Source organism: Callorhinus ursinus, unplaced genomic scaffold, assembly GCF_003265705.2.
Source record: "Callorhinus ursinus isolate GAN/ISIS: 27379988/994484 unplaced genomic scaffold, GSC_fseal_2.0 scaffold1, whole genome shotgun sequence".
In the NCBI taxonomy this organism is placed as follows: domain Eukaryota; kingdom Metazoa; phylum Chordata; class Mammalia; order Carnivora; family Otariidae; genus Callorhinus; species Callorhinus ursinus.
In genome coordinates this window covers 18,419,574-18,438,590 of record NW_027397063.1, presented here as the reverse complement: position 1 = coordinate 18,438,590, position 19,017 = coordinate 18,419,574, and the positions used below count along the sequence as shown (strand labels likewise).

At 35.3% G+C, this 19,017-nt stretch overlaps 1 pseudogene; it reads left to right on the top strand.

Annotated features, from left to right (window-relative positions):
- The first annotated feature begins 18,327 nt into the window (after positions 1 to 18,327).
- Positions 18,328 to 18,486, top strand: LOC141374493 (U2 spliceosomal RNA; annotated as a pseudogene).
- The last annotated feature ends 531 nt before the right edge of the window (positions 18,487 to 19,017 follow it).

The following is a 19,017-nucleotide window of genomic DNA, read 5'->3' as shown; positions in this document are numbered from 1 at the left end:
GGAAGTTAATTGGATAAGAACAATCAGAAGGTTAGGAGCCAAAGTTGTCTGACTTTTCAACTTTGGGTAGCTAGGAGGTTAGTGGTAACTTTAACAAAGTTCACAAAAGGTAAAAGCATGTTGGGGATAATAATATAGTCCATTTCAGAAGTACCATTTTGGGGTATTCCTGTGATATCAGCAAGAGGTACTTGACGGACAACTATAAATGCAGTACTCAAGCTCAGGATGTACCTTTGGGTGTCATCTCTTTACAGATAATAGTTGAAGTCAATGAGAATATAAAAACAAAGAGTCAAGGAGAGAAATTTGGCAGAATGTGTATAAGATCTCCTAAGAGTAAGAGTTGATAGGAAAAAAACAAATAGGAGTAGAAGAGTGTGATGAAATGAGATTTTCAAGAATGCAGAGTCAATCAAGGTACAGTTAAGGTTGTAATGTTGAAGGAAGATATCATTTGGAGTATGACCCTTAGATCCAGGCAGGGCCCCTCACACCACTGAGAGCCCTTTGAACCACAAGCACATTCACACAACACTGTGATAAAGAAGACAGAGCAACTCCTTCTCTTAGGATCCTCTAAAGATGAGATCAATATCCCCAAACATTGGCCTTAATAACCCCAAAACATTTCTGATTATGGCTCTATGTACTCTAAACAAAGGCGACTGAATCCCAATGTTGTCAAAGTCTATGTGTTGTGCTACCACCAAAGATGGGATGGGATGTGATGTTAGGAGGATTTGACTGACAGAAGAGCTTAGGAAAGAAAAAATCAGACAAATCAATTAACTTTTCAAATCTTTCCTCTCAGATCTCATGAACGCAATAAATTCTTACATTACAAAATGTGTTTTCCCAGTGATGCCAAATATCCATTTTCTCCTTAATTACACTTTGTATGAGGTACTTATAAATTAGTGCTGTATTTGTAGCAGTTCTAATAGTGATTAAGCAACATTTGACAATATTTCACAATTTATACTCTCTTAAACTTACATATAAGTAGGTAAAAAACTAATATGCTTGAACAGTAATACTGATTTTCACATTTACAGCTAGATAGACATTGACTTCTAAAATGATTAATAGTTGCATTTTTATAAAAAATTTTATAATTTAAATTTTCCAAAATATGAAAACAAAATTATTAGATTTAAATATTTTTTCCTTAAAATATTCATACTTATTAACTTATAACTTTCTCTTCACACTCAATAGATTTTTTATTCTAGAATAAAAATATATTTAACATATATGAAAAATAATTTTAATTTATTCATGTTTAATACTTTTATTAAGATATATGGACCCTCAACTCTATGGTCAAATAATCTTCGACAAAGCAGGAAAAAATATGCAACGGAAAAAGACAGTCTCTTCAATAAATGGTGCTGGGAAAATTGGACAGCTATACACAGAAGAATGAAACTCGACCATTCTCTAACAGCATACCCAAAGATAAACTCAAAATGGATGAAAGACCTCAATGTGAGACAGGAATCCATCAAAATCCTAGAGGAGAACATAAGCAATAACCTCTTTGACATGGGCCACAGCAACTTCTTTCAAGATACATTTCCAAAAGTTAGTGAAACAAAAGCAAAAATGAACTTTTGGGACTTCATTAAGATAAAAAGCTTCTGCACAGCAAAGGAAACAGTCAACAAAACAAAGAGGCAACCCACAGAATGGGAGAAGATATTTGCAAATGACACTACAGATAAAGGGCTGGTACCCAAGATCTATAAAGAACTTCTCAAACTCAACACCCAAAAAACAAATAATCAAGTCAAAAAAATGGGCAGAAGACATGAATAGACACTTCTCCAAAGAAGACATACAAATGGCTAACAGACATGAAAAAATGTTCATCATCATTAGCCATTAGGGAAATTCAAATCAAAACCACATTGAGATACCGCCTTACACCAGTTGGAATGGCAAAAATTTACAGGGCAAGAAACAACAAATGTTGGAGAGGTTGTGGAGAAAAGGGAACCCTCTTACACTGTTGGTGGGAATGCAAGTTGGTACAGCCACTTTGGAATACAGTGTGCAGATGCCTCAAAAAATTAAAAATAGAGCTACCCTATGACCCAGCAATTGCACTACTGGGTCTTTAACCCAAAGACACAGACGTAGTGAAAAGAAGGGCCATATGCACCCCAATGTTCATAGCAGCAATGTCCACAATAGCCAAACTGTGGAAAGAGCCGAGATGCCCTTCAACAGATGAATGGATAAGGAAGATGTGGTCCATATATACAATGGAATATTACTCAGCCATCAGAAAGGATGAATACCCAACTTTTACATCAACATGGATAGGACTGGAGGAGATTATGTGAAAGTGAAATAAGTCAGGCAGAGAAAGTCAACTATCATACGGTTTCACTTATTTGTGGAACAAGGAATAGCAGGAGGACATTAGCAGAAGGAAGGGAAAAATGAAGGGGGGGAAATCGGAGGGAGAGATGAACCATGAGAGACTATGGACTCTGAGAAACAAACTGAGGGTTTTAGAGAGGAGGGGGGTCGGGGGATGGGTTAGCCCGGTGATGAGTATTAAAGAGGGCACGTACTACATGGAGCACTGTGTGTTACATGAAAACAATGAATCATGGATCACCACATCAAAACTAATGATGTGTTGTATGGTGACTAACATAACATAATATAATAAAAAAAGACATATTCATTTTTTATAGATTTTGTACATAATTTCATTTAATTTTTTATCTCTTTGATATTGGGAATGAGTACAAGTTGATATCTTGATAGAAATATAAAACAGAAAAGCAGAGCTTAAAAAAGCTAAAAATACTAAAAAATAAAAGAAATAAAGTCTTCAGAGGAGGATTGCTCAAATTTTTAAAAAAACAAGAAGTAACAGAAAGGAGCTGACTCCTGCAGAGCATGATTTACATAAAGCTTATAAACAGAACATTACAAAATTTTTATTTTAAAAAGTTATCATTATTGATCCAAACAATGGGAATGGGCAGTATCATTATTCTTAATCAAATTCACTGGGACAAGTTAAGCAAAATTGCTGCAACTTCTAATCGTTTGATAAAGATTTCATTACTGATCAAAACAACAAGATTGAGAAAGAGAATTTCCATATCAGATGTGCAACAAATGCAACTCTGGCCTGCTATTTAGAATATAACAGAAATTAAATTCATAAAAACAAGAAACTGAGAAAAGAAAAATAGAACTTCCAGTTATTATGCTTTTCAGATTATGATTCTGGAAAACACCTATCTCATCACTCTCATAGTATGAGAATGGTTCTAGTTAAACACGATCTGACTCAAATTAAAATCTGATGAACAGGTTTTTGGATGAACGAAGAAAATTTAACATTTTATTAGACAACAAAATTATTTCAAATGAAGGAAGGAAATACAGAAGTTGAATGTTCTATTTCAGGTTGTTGTTACATGTTTTGCAGGCAATTTTTGAGATTCATTTCGGCTGAAGTTGTTACTGGAAACACTTTAGTTTTCAATTAGAATACAAAACTTAACTTACACAGAGAAAAGCGCATGCTCAATTACAAGAACTAATATAAAAGGGGCTAAAAATAGCAAATGATCAGTAGTGTTGAACAAATGTAAAGTATAATATGATGTTCTTAAAGAATATGTTATTTGGCCAATAATTAGCCAATCCTAATAATGCTTTTCAAAGCACAATGATTATAGAAAATAATAGAAATCTGGTTTAGTAGAAATCATTTCAAAATTGGTGTTAAAATGGCCAAACATGTACAATATATTTCTTCAAATATAACTATCACTTAGAGGAATCAAAATCAGATGATTAACTTAGTGGATAATAAAGTGAGAGAAGAAATTTTACAAAAATTAAAAAGTAAGTACTATTTACCAGTTCAACCATATTGCACAGGAAAATGAGAACCCAAGCTGAAAATGATATTTATCGTGCGTATCACAGAATTATCAGGGGGCAGAAAACAAGGAGGTTGAAATTATGAGTATTTTAATGTTTTTGCACTTGTTATTTTAAAAAGTCCACATTTTTACTTAAAAGAAGAACTGAAAAAACAACTGGCATTTTTAAGCCTTGAATAAAAAGATTATGGAGGACAACACTATGAAAATGTCACTAGAATGATTAAGAAAGAGGCTTTACACAATGATAATCCTGAAACATTCTTATGACATGTGCAGCACACAGTTTGAATTTGTTATCAGGAGACCTCAAGTGGACTCAAAGAAATGAAATACTTTGGAAGAATTTGAAATCTATATGTGCTATTTTCTGCATGTGCCTAAAAATGTAATATCTTGAAGAAATATATCAATTTTACAAACATTCTTGGAGGCATGATAAGAATGCTAAGTACTGTTAAAAAGATCCAAAATTAAAAATGCACTTGAAAAAATAAACAAAACCAAAGAACCTCAAGCTAAAGGAAAATTTGGTCTTCCATAAAAAATGCAAGAATGCTGAATTTGCATAATTCAAAATTATTTGATATTAACTGTTGAAAATTTTTAATATTTTCTTAAAAGTTACAAAAATAATGTATATGTTTGTTTCACTTTTATAAGGATTAAAATTTACATTTTTAAAGGTTTATAGAGAATGTTCTTCCATAAAAGAAATTGCCTATGAAATATATAATAAAAGTGGTATTCCAATATAATATAATGCAACTAGAATAAGAAAATATTTTTTGCATGACTATGTAGGAAATAATAGATAGATGATAGATAGATAGATAGATAGATAATCCTAAAACTAATGTTAATAGAGACTAATTTCTGGCCATTACAGATCAAGGTATAGTCCCAAATTTGCTGTCTTCTGAATTCTTCATAATACCACAGCACAAAAGGTTTAAAAGAAAAAATATTTAGTAAATATTCTATCAAACTAGATATTACTTTAAGAGACGGTGAGATGCATTATATAAATGATACAGATTTATATGATGAAGTTAAAATATGGTAGTATCTGAAATAATAAGTTCTTAGTTGTAGCCTCATAATGTTTTAAGACAGAGTAGCTGAAGGGACCCCATGAAAAGAAGCCATTTCTTTTTCTTTCTCCTTTCCTGCTTCTATTCTTTCTAGGACCTGCACCCTCCTCCTTACAGATGCCTTAAGATATGTCCTCCTTGTAAAGGCCAAGGAATTAATGATTTCCTTAGAGTCTTCCAGCATACTAAATGACAGCTAAGGAGTGACAGGGTGAGGTTGTCATGAATTCATGAACACTCTCCAAGACCATTGACTCCAAACATCTTGATGCCAAGATCCCTGGCTCCAGGGCATAAGTGACTTAAAGAGGACACCTGAGCACTCGTCCTTGTTCAGCTAGTTCCTGAATGCCTGAAAGGGTACATACACTAGACTACCATCCTCAATAAAAGCTCCAGACCCCCAAGCAAAGATGAGACTCATCTCATGCTCCTTTTCCTTTCTGAGTCTCCCAGGTGCTCTGTCTGTATCTGCTCTATGTCTTCAATAAACTCTGCTCTTGCTTCCTCTTGGCTCGCATTTGATTTCCATCCTGCATAAAGCCAAGGACCCTCTTGGCTGGTCCTGTGGGACCCACTCTGGGTCCTCAGACATGGACTGCCTGCATCATCTTATCATGATATAAAAAATTTATGGTTTATTTCTCCATCTTAGTTTTAAGAATTTGTTGACCATTCTATTAGCTACTGACTCAACAAAATAAAGCTCCTCCAAATTCAAATAACATTAATCAGAAAAAATTATTTTGGCATTGATGTTAATAGAAGATAAGTTACTTGAAGATATTGATTATGAAAACATAACAAGTGAATTTCCTAAAAAGGCATGAAAAATTAATTTTATGAAATTTATGATTTATGAATATCCTAATTTTATTCTCATCCAAACATCACTGCTCATCAACAAAACATGCAGACAAGTACAATATTTAAAATCATTCATCTTTGGTATTTTGCCAACTTTCAGTCATAAAATACCACAAATGCACACACTTATTGATAATGTTGTTATGAAGGTATATTTGTCAAGATAAAAGAATAAGCTGTATTTTAATAATTTTTAGCTATATATATGTATATGTATATATATCTTTTTAATAATTAGACTCATGGCATGTGGGCCTCCATTTGTACTATGCCCCAGAGTCTGAAAATGGTTTTTTTTTAGGATTTGTTTTGTTTTTTTCAGAGTCTGAAAATGTTAATGGCAGTCCTAATCATTGGTGTCTCTTAAAAAAAGTTATTTGCATTCTGGGGCTGCCTTGGAAAGGAAGAGGTTTTGGTAGAGAGAAACAACCCAAAGGAACCCACAGGACTAAATCCCGGGGAATAAATACTTAACTGGCTCTCTTTCTTCCCTCATATTTTTTGTGAGACTCCCATTGGATGAAAGCAATCATAAACCAGAGGGCAAGAGAGCTCATTGACATAATCCATATAGATTATCCTCTCAGGACATAGATTAGGGTAAAGAAGGACAGAGAGTAGATCTAGCGGGGGGGGGGCGGGGAGAAGTTATCTGGTATAGTACATCCTTTCTTCCCTTAGAGTCCACTCTTATCCTTCATCTGTTTGAATTTGTATTCCCCACATAGGAGACATACAAATATCACCAGGTACCATATCATTGTGGTGATATTAATTTGGCCATATGCCCAACCTGAAACCTAAAATATTAACTAAAACTCATATTCTTCATTTAAAAAAATGGAAGGAAATAAGTGGAGGGGATTAAAATAGCTGTAACATTCTGCTTCTATAGCTGATTCAAAGCCCTGAGTTAGTAAACGTAATTGTTTACCTCACAACCTATTCCATGTTCCCTTACACTCTCAGCAACTCCACTCAGACCACTCTTGACACATATTGTCACAGACTGAGTACTCTTGAAAAAAAGCTCTGAGATCATGATTTATGTACAGAAAGTTTATTTGGACATGCTCAATATCAACAGTTATGAAGTGAGAAGCAGAACTGGGCAGAGGGAGAATCTGAACAGTGACACAGTCTCAACAGACCTTAGATGATTCCATAGCTAACTTTAGAGCTGGGATGGTTCTTCAGAGATGTTCTATACTGTGGCATGGAGGCAGATCTTAATGCATGTATGACCAATTATTGAATTGTATCTGTATGACCAATTATTGAATTGAGCTCTCTCTAGGAAGGGGGCATGCCTTTAGGTAGATAGAATATCTTCAGCTAAGACAAAGTCTTGGACAAGAACTCAACTGAGAACAGCTGGTTGCCAAGACTCCCAGGAGCAGAAGAAATGAACACTTCAGTCTTAGAGGATAGTCACTGGATCATGACCTCTGTACAGTCACTCTTTCAGGACCACCTTGGGAGCTGCTGTCTACTAATAACTGATGCTGATGTAACAATCAGATCTACCCGTAAACCATGTTCATTCTTTTTCCTTCTGCATGGTGGCAAAGAAATGGAGGAAGTACCATGTTCAACTGATTCATTCATTGTGCTGTTTACTGTGTCTACGAAAGTAGCTTGGCTTGGGCTTAGTCTATTATATACCACCTCCATTTTATAAAGTAATGCTGCTGTTTATATCCAAATGTTATAGTTGGGCTCATTCTGGATAACATACAGCTAGCTCATCTTGGACAATTTGATTCACATAATCACAGGATTTTACAAGGTCAAGCATCTACTTTCTACCACAGTCCAGTGACAAGCTAGAAACAGTTGATAGAAGAATATGGAGAGTATCACATCACTCCTAAACTGTAGCTGCCTGGGCTGTGATTTCTCTTATTTGAGTTTGGAAGAGTCTCGTACAATATTGTGTCTGTCACAAATACTTGAAAAAATCATTGGGTATGTTAGGTTATTAGACCCAAATTATAAAATGGCTTGAGCCTAAACCAGCCTTGTTTCAGAGTTCTTTATAATTCAAGACATGAATCAATACTAGTACCTTTACTGGTCTGGATAAGTAAACAGGTTAAAGAAAGAAGATGATTTGGAATATATTGCCTCCCAAATCCAAAAAGATCCACCACGCTGTGTCTCTTTCACTAGGTTAGGTGGAATAATTTGTTTCATTGTTTAGAAGGGCTATCTTATCATGAACCCCTAAAAATTTCACTAATGTGGCATACCACTTAACTTTTTCAGCATTTATCTACCATTCTCTGGCACACATATAGCTTACTCAGACATTTATGGCACTTGTAATTTCTTGTTCACAATTTTCAATTAACACAATGTGTTTGATGTAAAGAATTGAGATGATTGGGGCACCTGGGTGGCTCAGTCGTTAAGCGTCTGCCTTCAGCTCAGGTCATGGTCCCAGGGTCCTGGGATCGAGCCCCACATCGGGCTCCCTGCTCAGTGGGAAGCCTGCTTCTCCCTCTCCCACTCCCCCTGCTTGTGTTCCCTCTCTCACTATGTCTCCATCTGTCAAATAAATAAATAAAATCTTAAAAGATAAAAAAAAGAATTGAGATGATTTTCCACACCCAGCCCACACCCCAGACTGAATCTAAATCTGCATTTTAAGGATTCCCAGGTGATTCACACGTACATTAAAATTTGAGAAACACTTCCCCAGACTACATCATGTAAGACAGCAGATTTGACACAGCCTTGAGGCAAAACAGGTAAGTACACTTATGTCCTACCATGGAAAGATCCCCATCCCTACATAAAAGTCCTATCCTTCCACACTATGGTCCTTATCTTGGTGTGAAATAATTAGCAAGGTCGAGTATTTCATTGAGGTTTACAATCAAACCCTGTTGGTCTTCAGTCTTACATCTCCTATGAATTCATGAGATGAAGGATTCCTTCAAAACTGCCAAAAGGCCTTCCAGATCTCCACAGGGTTCATAATTGTCTGTTCATAGCTGGTATTTTCACTTTTCCTATACATACATCTCTAAAACTATAAATTGAATCCAAGAAATCCAACAATCGTATAATCACTACCATTGCCATAACTACTAAGTGCCACAGCCACCAGATCTCCCTCCATCTATGCTTCATCTAATGATTTGATTTGATCAATTATAATGCCATGCTATGCCATGGACCCCCCAGGCCTCATCCCATTGGGCAAAGAGTTATTATCCCTGTGTTTTTTTGCATATATGAATGATTCCATTCTAGAATTCCATTTTGAGAATCTGTTTCCTGGAGTTATTTCCTGAAATAATTACTATATTAGTCAAGACCAAATATGGCTAATCTAAGCCTCAGTATGGTCCCAGTAAGGCATACTCTATCTAGGATATTTTGAAAAGGGCTGAATAAAGTGAAACCATAAGGGGACACTGCATTACCCCAGGCCTAGTAACAGTGGACTGTTAACATGTCTGGGCAGGAGAAAGGAGGGCGGGCAGAGATATTACCAGAATCCAGAAGTGGAGAGTGTTATAGACAAGAATACCTTGAAAGAATTAGTAACTTTTCGTTAAGTGTCACAGAAAGCACATAAGCATCATAGGGACAGGGAGGAATAATAGTCTGACCCCTTAATTGTCCTGCCCTCTTATCTACTATTAGGGCTTTTCCACTGGCCAAATACAACAAGAAGCCAATGGACAAAAGAACCCATTGATGTATAGTATTTAAATCAGTCACTTGGGGCAAATAATCAGGTGCAAAAAAAATGGAAAACACATCTGGGGGGAAACATAACTATACAACACATCACAGTTCAATATCTAGGATACAATGAGAGATAGGAGTGCCAAGAGCTGGAGAGGCTTAAGTCCTCAGCAGAATATTTTCTGCTGGAAGGCAAATTACCACAGGAAGGGAAGGGAAATTATAACCAGAAATTTGTTTGATGAAAAAAGAAATAAGAACAAGTATGTTCATTAGATTAATTTAATGATTATTAACACCAAGTTATAATAACCTGATGTACTCATCTTCACTATAGTGACAGTCTTCATTCCTTTTTTTAAATAAGGTTTTGAATTCTGCCCATGTCTTCATTCTGCCCAGGAGCTCACAGTGATGTGAAAAAACAGTCACAGATAATGTAATGCACCACAATAAGTGCTATGTCAGAGTTAAACACAAAGTGCATGAGACCTCAGGTAAAGTCACATAGACTAATGGATCAAGGGAGTTTCTTGGTAAGGATTATCTGTGCAGAGTGTTAAGGATTAGTAGGTGTTAACTAGGAAAGAAGAATGAGAAGTATATTGAGCAAAAACAACATTGTATGCAAAAGTAGTATGGACTACATGGAAAATTTCAAATTGCAATCTATTATGTCTGGGATGTGTGTGTAATCAGTGTGACAAGGGATGTTCATGTAGCCAGGAACAAAATCAAGCCAAGGCTTTTACATGCTAAGAAATTTATACTTTACCCTGGAGTTAACTGGGAAGCTATAGAAAAAATGTAAAGCTTGAGAATAGCCTGAATCCTGAAAGAAATCCACCCACTAATTAGCTATTCTTTCTCCTAGATAGTGTTAAAGACATTCTGGCAAATCTTTGTGCTGCTTCAGGGTCTACTTTTTTAGAATAAAAGCTAATGATTGCCCTTCTGTTTATATGTTCTCCTTTCTGACAGTGGTTAACTAACTTGTTAAACTTAATTTTCTGTTACAATCAATTTCCAAATTTTCTGAAGTAACCTTGACTGAAAATGGATATCCAAGATCTCCTCAGTCACATAATTATGTATTTTTTTCCATGGAGTCAGTTACTTACAGGATAGTGTACCTCTGTCAGTCACCCCAAGAACACATTTCACAGATTTTATTCTTAGGTAATATCTTTCGGGTTTAGGATCTAATTGCTCTTATTCTCAGGTATTTGTTAAAATTAAACGAAGAATTCAGAACATTAGATCAGCTCTTTAGGAAGCTTATCTCTGAATGGAAGAAAATATTTTTATATTCTTATTAGATCATACCATAAGAAGTATCAGAATTATGAATATATACATTATAGATAGACATTATTAGATGGATGGATAGATAAAAGGATATACAGAGATTGAGACTGACTGCTTCCAAATGGGAAGGAACTTGTGGAAGGCTAAGATTGACCAATATATGAAGAGACAAGTTCACAAAATAAAAAATTAATTTTGTATATAAATGAGAGAAAAACCAGGGCAAGAAAAAAAATCTCCATATATCTTTCTCTGAGAAATAAAAAAACAGAAGTAGCAAGTGAAGATATAGAACACTTCTAAAATATGATGTAAAACAGAGAAATTTCTCACAACAACCTTTTTTTTTAAGTTTTATTTATTTTAGGGGGGACAGAGGGAAAGGGAGACGGAGAGAATCTCAAACAAGGAGACTCCCCACTGAATGCTGAGCCGATCTCAGGACCCTCAGATCACTACCTGAGCAGAAATCAAAGAGTTGGGTGCTTAACCCACTGAGCCACCCAGGTGCCACTCTCACAACAGCCTTATCTGTTGCCTATCTCAATCAACAGCCTTATCTGAGCTGATCTCAATCAAATGGGAAAATAAGGTTATGCTACTAGATAATCTTATCATCTGAATAATGAATGTAACGCAACAAAATAGAAGTACTTCGAGATACAGAAACATGTTAGTAGGGAACATAAGAACCTAATATTAACTAAAGCATTATTGACCAAGAGTGAAAAAGTTGACTAAAATTAAACAGAATAACCTACATTCAACCTGCAGTTAATTTTCTCTAGCAAGCTGTAATAGCAAGAAGCTAAACTAGAAAAAGGCGGTTAATAAATTAGCCTGGTATGTAAGTTAGAAAAGAAAATTTTAAAGATATTTTAAAAAATAAATTTCATTCTCTTTTAATTATAAAACAACAGCAACAAGCAACCTAGCTTTCTGTCTGAGGTCTTATATTGGGGAAATAAAAGTCATAATTTATAGGATAATACAAAAAAAATTCAGTTAAGGAATGAAGTATTATCTACATCATTGTTTTTTATGTTCAAAGATGGTTATTAATACAGTGGTTATCCAAAAAGAATGATAAAAATGAAAGCTACAACTGATGGGGTCACAGGCTTTTTCTCCCTTTTCAATAACAAAAGTGATATACTGTGAGGGTCAATGCTTTTACAGAGTAATACCAGATTGTTTCAACAACTATGTTCTTCAAAATGAGTGTCTTCATTGAATATCAATATTCCCGTGTTATGAGATGAATCATATCCTCATAAAATTCATACTGTGAAGCTCTAACGTCCAGTATTTCAGAATATGACTGTATATGGAGACAGGGCCTTAAAAGAGGTGATTAAGTTAAAATGAGGGCAGAGGGTGGTCCTTAATCCAGTCTGACCAGTGTCCTTATAAGAGAGAAAATTTGGGCACACAAAGAGATACCAGTGATGATGCACACGAAGAAAAACCATGTGAGGACACAGCAAAAAGATGGCCATTTGCAAGCTGAGAAGAAGGCCTCAGGAGAAACCAAACCTGTTGACACCTTGATTTTGGACTTCTATCCATAACAGAAAGAAAAGAAATTGCTGTTGTTTAAGCCACCTAGTTAGTGGTATTTGGTTATGGCAACCCTAGCAATTAATACAGATTTTGGTACTGAGAAGTGGGGTGCTACTGTAAAAAATATTTAAAAATGTAGAAGTGGCTTTAAAACAGAATAATGGGTCAAGGTTGGAAGAATTTTGAGGTGCATGTTAGAAAAAGCCACAGTCACTTTAAAAAGAGAGTGTTGGTAAAAGTACAAAAGATGCTTCTGGTCAAGTCATTCAAATGAAAATGAGGAACATGTATTGGACTGATGGAAGGGCAATTCTTATTAGAAAGAACTTGTCTGAATTGTGTTCTAGTTTTTGTGGACGATAGAATTTATGAGCAATGAAACCCAATGTTTAGCTGAGGTGATTTCAAAGCAAAATGTTGAAGGTATGGGCTGATTTCTCCTCATGGTTTGTAGTAAAATACAAGAAAGAGATGAACTGAAGGAATTATTAAACACAAAAAGAGAACTTGAAGCTTTGAAAAATTCTCCACCTATCCATACTGCAAAAAATGAAAAACTATATTCTGAAGAGAACACTAAGGGTATGGCTGAGCAATCATTTGATAAAGAGATTATGGGTGTGACTTACATGTGTGAGTCATATATGTGAATCATATATGACTCATATATGGTTGTATCCAATAGAACATCTTAGGACATTTTAGGAATTTCCAATTCTTTATAATGGGCTACAAGAAAGCCTGCTCCACCTTTGCTCTTTGGAGAGATGCATTATCTTTATTATACTTGACAATAAAGAAAACTGTCCTCTGCTCTACAGAAATGATGCTTTCTCTATCTTGCAAGGCTGTTTCACTATCCATACCTCCTGAAAAAGACAGTTTTAAAAAACTGAATGCCTCCACTTGCAAGATGTTCATAAATGAGACACCCATGGAAAATTCTCTCCCAACAACAATTAGTAGAAAAGTTTTCTGACTTTTGTTCTGCACTCTTGAATTCGTGCTATGTTTGTTTCTTTAGGTCCTTTCCGGACAATTCCTCATCATCAAAGCCATTTGTGGAAGTACGCAAAAATTAGTCCTCCTTTTTAAAGTCTTATGTCATGAAATCATACCTGGTTTTCCTCTGAAGCTTTGGAATTTGCCTCCCCGTAGCTGTATTTACCCAAGTAATTATAATCCAAAGAATGAGGTAAGTGCTACATGAGTGGTACAAATTGTGATAAAAGAACCACAAAAGGAAAAAGTAATAATAATTTACATGGAAAGGATCTGGAATGTCTTCTCAGAAAATAGGGTTTAAAGAAGAAGGCCTGAAAGAACAGTTGAGGCATTGACAATCTAAATTTCAGCGCTAGGGAGAGAATTACATGAGCAAAGAAAGCAGGTTGTAGAAAGCAAGGTGGGTACTTAGAACAGCAAGGAACAAATCTGCAAGGTTAGGTCAAAGCAATAGGATATGAACATACTTTTTCATATTGTTTTGTGATTCAAATTCTGTTACTGCTAAAATGTCTGGGACATATTGTGTGTACATTACGCAGAACAGGAAGGAAAAGGCAGAGTCAGCAAAAAGAAGTCCAAGATAGCCTGCTGTGACAAGCAAAGCAAATGAGAAGCTTGTTTGACAAAAATAGATTCTACAGTCCAGTGCCTGTTCCTGATGTTGACAGAGGCAGAGGAGATGTGCATAATATAGAGCATTTATCAAGGTGATGTCAAAGGATGGTGGTTCCCACCTGGGTACTCGGTCTAGGATTATGATTTACAAAAGGCAAAGAAAGAATTCTGAATGTGTAGGTCATTGCAAAAAAAAAAATCTATCATTTAAATTTATCATAATAGAATTTCTTAAATTTTTCACAAAATTTGAAAGCTATCCTAAAAAGTGGATGTTTTGAAATTATGTATAAAAATTTTTGAAGGAACTTGAGGTAAAAAAAAAAATCTTCCAGTTTCACCAGGCTATGACAAGTACGTAATAATTTCATTAACTCTACAGTCCCATAGAAAATCTAGTCATATGATTTTTAAGAGCATTGCAAGTTACATATTAATATTTAATTCCCTTCTTTTTATATCTGCATGGTTATCTTATATCATTTCCATATGCAGTAGCTATAAGTCTCAATCCTAAACTTGAATGCTCAAGAAATAATACTTCATTTTCTGCAACTCAATGTTATTTCTGATTCTAAGTCCCTTTCCCTTCAGATACTCAGCCTTTCCCCCATCCTTCAGGCCATTCTATAGTTCTTATATCTTAACTCCGTACCAAGGCATTACAGGAGGCGAACCAATCATTTCCCTTCATAGACAAGCTCTTATTCCTGATTACGTGGCTGCTCCAGGACCATCAATTCTCTTCAGCTCCCATGCCTTGATTGCAACCCAGTCACTTTGAAAGGCTGTCTTTGGTTCTTTTTACTAGAATCACCACATAGTTTTCTTTTTCTCACTTCATTAATGCCATAATTGTATGAGTCTGTGAGAAAAATGCCTCTTCAAAATGCTCTAGCTAGCTCCTTCCCTTCTCCTTTCCTGTGGAAACTCAGCTGCACTATGGCGTGAGTCACTGGCTTGTGAGCTGGAGAGGAATATTTAGTTAGCATAACTGGCATGTTTCATAAGGTCGACACTAAGGAAACAGTCCAGAGCATTGCAGGACTAGTTAAAGTCAAGCAAACTGAACAAATAAGTAAATCTATTCAGAATAATAGGTGTTAGGGTTCTACTGTTGGATAAAGAAGGTACAAATGTTAAAGGGGACAAAGGCTAGAGCAAATCTGAGGTACCCATGTGAACATATGGTTTTTACATAGAAATAGATACAGATACATGTATGCGTACATCTGTGTGTCACCCTGGAGGTAATGAACACACATTTGGTTCCCAGACTGGGGTTTCTAAATCCATTCTCCAGTTAAAAAACAACAACAAAATGATTCCAGGGCCTCAGTTAGGAAAGTATAAGATTAACCTAAAACATTCTGTTATGACAGAAAAAAAGGGAGCTTATTCAAAGATTGATAGGGACATTTCAAAAGAATAGAGGAGTTGACCTTAAAGTTGCCCTACTGACTAACCCTGGGAAAAAAATTAATATCAAAATAAATAACGATAGTAATCTATTGTAGCCCATTGAAAATTAAAAATGGAAGAGAAATCTCTACCTTATAGTAGAATGCCAACTAACAAATATAGAAGGCATAGTGAAATTAGAAAATCACCATTCCATGATCATCATCATAATAAGTGATTCAGGAAAGAATCATCAATGGATGTGAAAATTAGTAGATCAATGTTTGATGCAAAACAGGATATTTACATAGTCTCAAAGTATCTTCTTACAAAATATTTTTTATTTATTTATAAGTACAGGTTACTTATTTATTAACCTTAGAAAGGAAAAATCTGGCAGACACAATTTTAAACAAGTGGTAAAAAATTTTTCTTTTTTAAGGATTTTATTTATTTCTTTAATTGACAGAGAGAGACACACACAGCGAGAGAGGGAACACAAGCAGGGGGAGTGGGAGAGGGAGAAGCAGGCTTCCCACTGAGCAGGGAACCCAATGCGGGGCTCGATCCCAGGACCCTGGGATCATGACCTGAGCCAAGGGCAGTTGCTCAACCAACTGAGCCACCCAGGTGCCCCACAAGTGGTAAAAATTAACCTTACTAACTGTAGGACAAACTGTATGCCCTCCAATAAGACAGACTAAGAAGAACACTATATTACTTTTGTGGTATTCCCAAAATGCACAGCTGGAAACAAATTATAAGAAAGCATTATAGAATACATACATCTTAAAAAAAAAATCAGGCCATGAAAGATAAAGATTGAAAGAGTCTAAAGACACATGGCCTCTAAACGCAATGTGTAATCTGGATTGGTTTATAGACCAGAAAAGAAATGAACAAAAATAAAAAAAAAATATTTTACTCTATAAAGGTCATTATCAGAAAAACTGGTAAAATTTGTATGCATGGGGATTGGATGATAGTATTGTATTCATGTTAATTTCCTTATTTTATTGGGTATACTAGAATTATGAAGGACAGTGCCTTTGCTTTTAAGAAACACTGAAAATTTTGGGAATCCAGGTCATTGTATCTACAACTTATTCACAAATGGCTCAAGACAGAAAGAGACAGAGAAAGAAATGTAAAGTGCTAAAAATTTTGGAATACAGGTGAAGGTTTGTGTTAGTCAGGATTAGTCAGAGAAAAAAGAACCAATAGTTTATAAATAGATACGTAAGAGGAGATTTATTATGGAATTTGGCTCACAGGATTATGGAGGCTGAGATAAGCCATCTGCAAACTGGAGCACCAGGAAAACCAATGGAATAATTTAGTCCAAGTCTGAAGGCCCAAGACTAAATTCTATACCTGAAACTAATATTACACTGTATGTTAGCTAACTGAAATTTAAATGAAATCTTGAAAAAAAAAAAAAAATGAAGGCCCAAGAACCAGAGGAACCAATGGTGTAACTCTCAGTCCTGTCAAAGTCCCAAGAACTAGGAGCTCTGATGTCCAAAGTGGGAGTAAACAGATGTCCCAACTCAACAAGAGAGAGAGAGTTTACCCTTCTTCCACTTTTTTGTTCTTTTCAGGCACTCACCAGCTTGGATGATAGACACCATGTTAGTGAAAGCAGATCTCTTTATTCAGTCCATTGATTCAAATGCTAATCTCTTCCAGAAATATCCTCACAGACACACCCAGAAATAATGTTTACCAGCTATCTGGGCATTCCTTACCCCAGTCAACTTGACACATAAAGTTGACCTTCACAAGGTTGTATCAAAGTTCTTTGTACTGTTCTGAGGATTCTTCTGAATTTTTAAAATTATTTTAAAAGTAAAAGTTAATGCCAGATACTGTTATTGCGCTGCCCTGAAACCCAATCTCTTTTACCTCCTTACTGTTCGTCTTAATTATCCTAAGGGCTTACAAGTTTGTAAAACACATGCCAGGAAATGTTGCAGACAACTTTTACTTTCTACCCTTCCATATAGCTCTTCTCACAAGACGCATGTTATCACATGAGAATCTTTTCCCTTATCTTAGCCATTATATAAAACAAGTATATAAATCTGTAAAATCTATAGAACACCAATTACTGGGTTATAATATTTTGTAGTTAGAAAGTTAAGATATGATGAAAAATAACTTAGAAAAATGCTTAATGAGCAAGTATTAATGTCAGTATTTGATTGAAGATAAAGCCAAAGTCAAATAACAACAACATAGGATAAACTTCCAGAGTAAAAAAAAAGAAAAAAAACACAGAAATTTTATTAAAATTAAATAAATAAAATTAAATTTTATTATTAAAATTTTACTGGTCAGAGTTCTGAATTTTGACATGACCATGCAAGAACAATTATTTTTCGACATACCGAACAGTTAGATTGCTCCTGTAGGCACAGTAATGTGCACTATGAAGCTAAACATACGCTTACTTTCAACTGAAGTCATTGAAAAAACAAGATAGTTTTTGGCTCACTCTGGTACTATATATGTTACTGCTGATGATGAAGTCACCCCCCCAGGTTATTCATCATTACTTTCTTTTCATATGAAATAACAAGCACTTATTTTTCATTTCTGGACTCAAGCATTTGGTTAATGGTGTGATGCAATGTCATTGAAGCGATCCCACAAATTAAAGCTTTCTGCAATACTGAGGATGCCTTCTGATTATTTTCAGAAGCAGGTTTAAAATAACTGCCCTCAAAGATAAGCAATTCTGGAATGGCAGAGTAAAGAACTTCAAAATTTGATTCCTTTTTAGAAGCAATAAAAACACTGGATGAATTGTCAAAATCAACTTTTTCAGAAATCTAGAAATTCACATCGCTTCTTGGCCTTTTGGCTAAGATCAAGTGTAGAAATCTAGAAATTCACTAAATGCTTACAATAATCCAAGGAGCATTTATCAAGAAAAAAAGGTGAATCTTGGTAAGAACAGTAGTAAGTTTTGAGGCACTTTCACTTACCCTACTCCCAGTCTCCTTTCCCCGGTTTCATGAGAACCTTGGAAATCAGCAATCTCAAACATGGTAGCTGTGAAAAACAGCAGATTAACACTCAATGGGGTAAGTATAGAAGACTTTTGGAGTCTCCCCCAAAGCTGCATCATCAGAGAACTTTCAGTGTTTGACCTATCAGGTAATTCCCTGAAAAGTCCCATTCACAGGGCTTCTCTTCATTTGACTGGACTAAGAGCCCCCTCAGTGTGAAAAGCACTTTCTCCAGGGCATTTCTTTAAAAACAAAACAAAACAAAACAAAATAAGAAAAAAGACAAGACAAGACAAGAAAAGAAAAGAAAAAAGCTTGGGCAATTATATAACATCACAGCTGCCTGAAGCAGCAATACCAATTGGGGCAAACAACAGACCAAAAACCATGAAAGAAAAATATAGGCAATTAGGTAATTAAAAGTAATAAAAAAGACATTCAAATTGAAAGGAAGGAAGTAAAACTATCTCTATGTACTGATGATATGCACTTGTATGAAAAAAAAGAAAATCCTAAGGAATT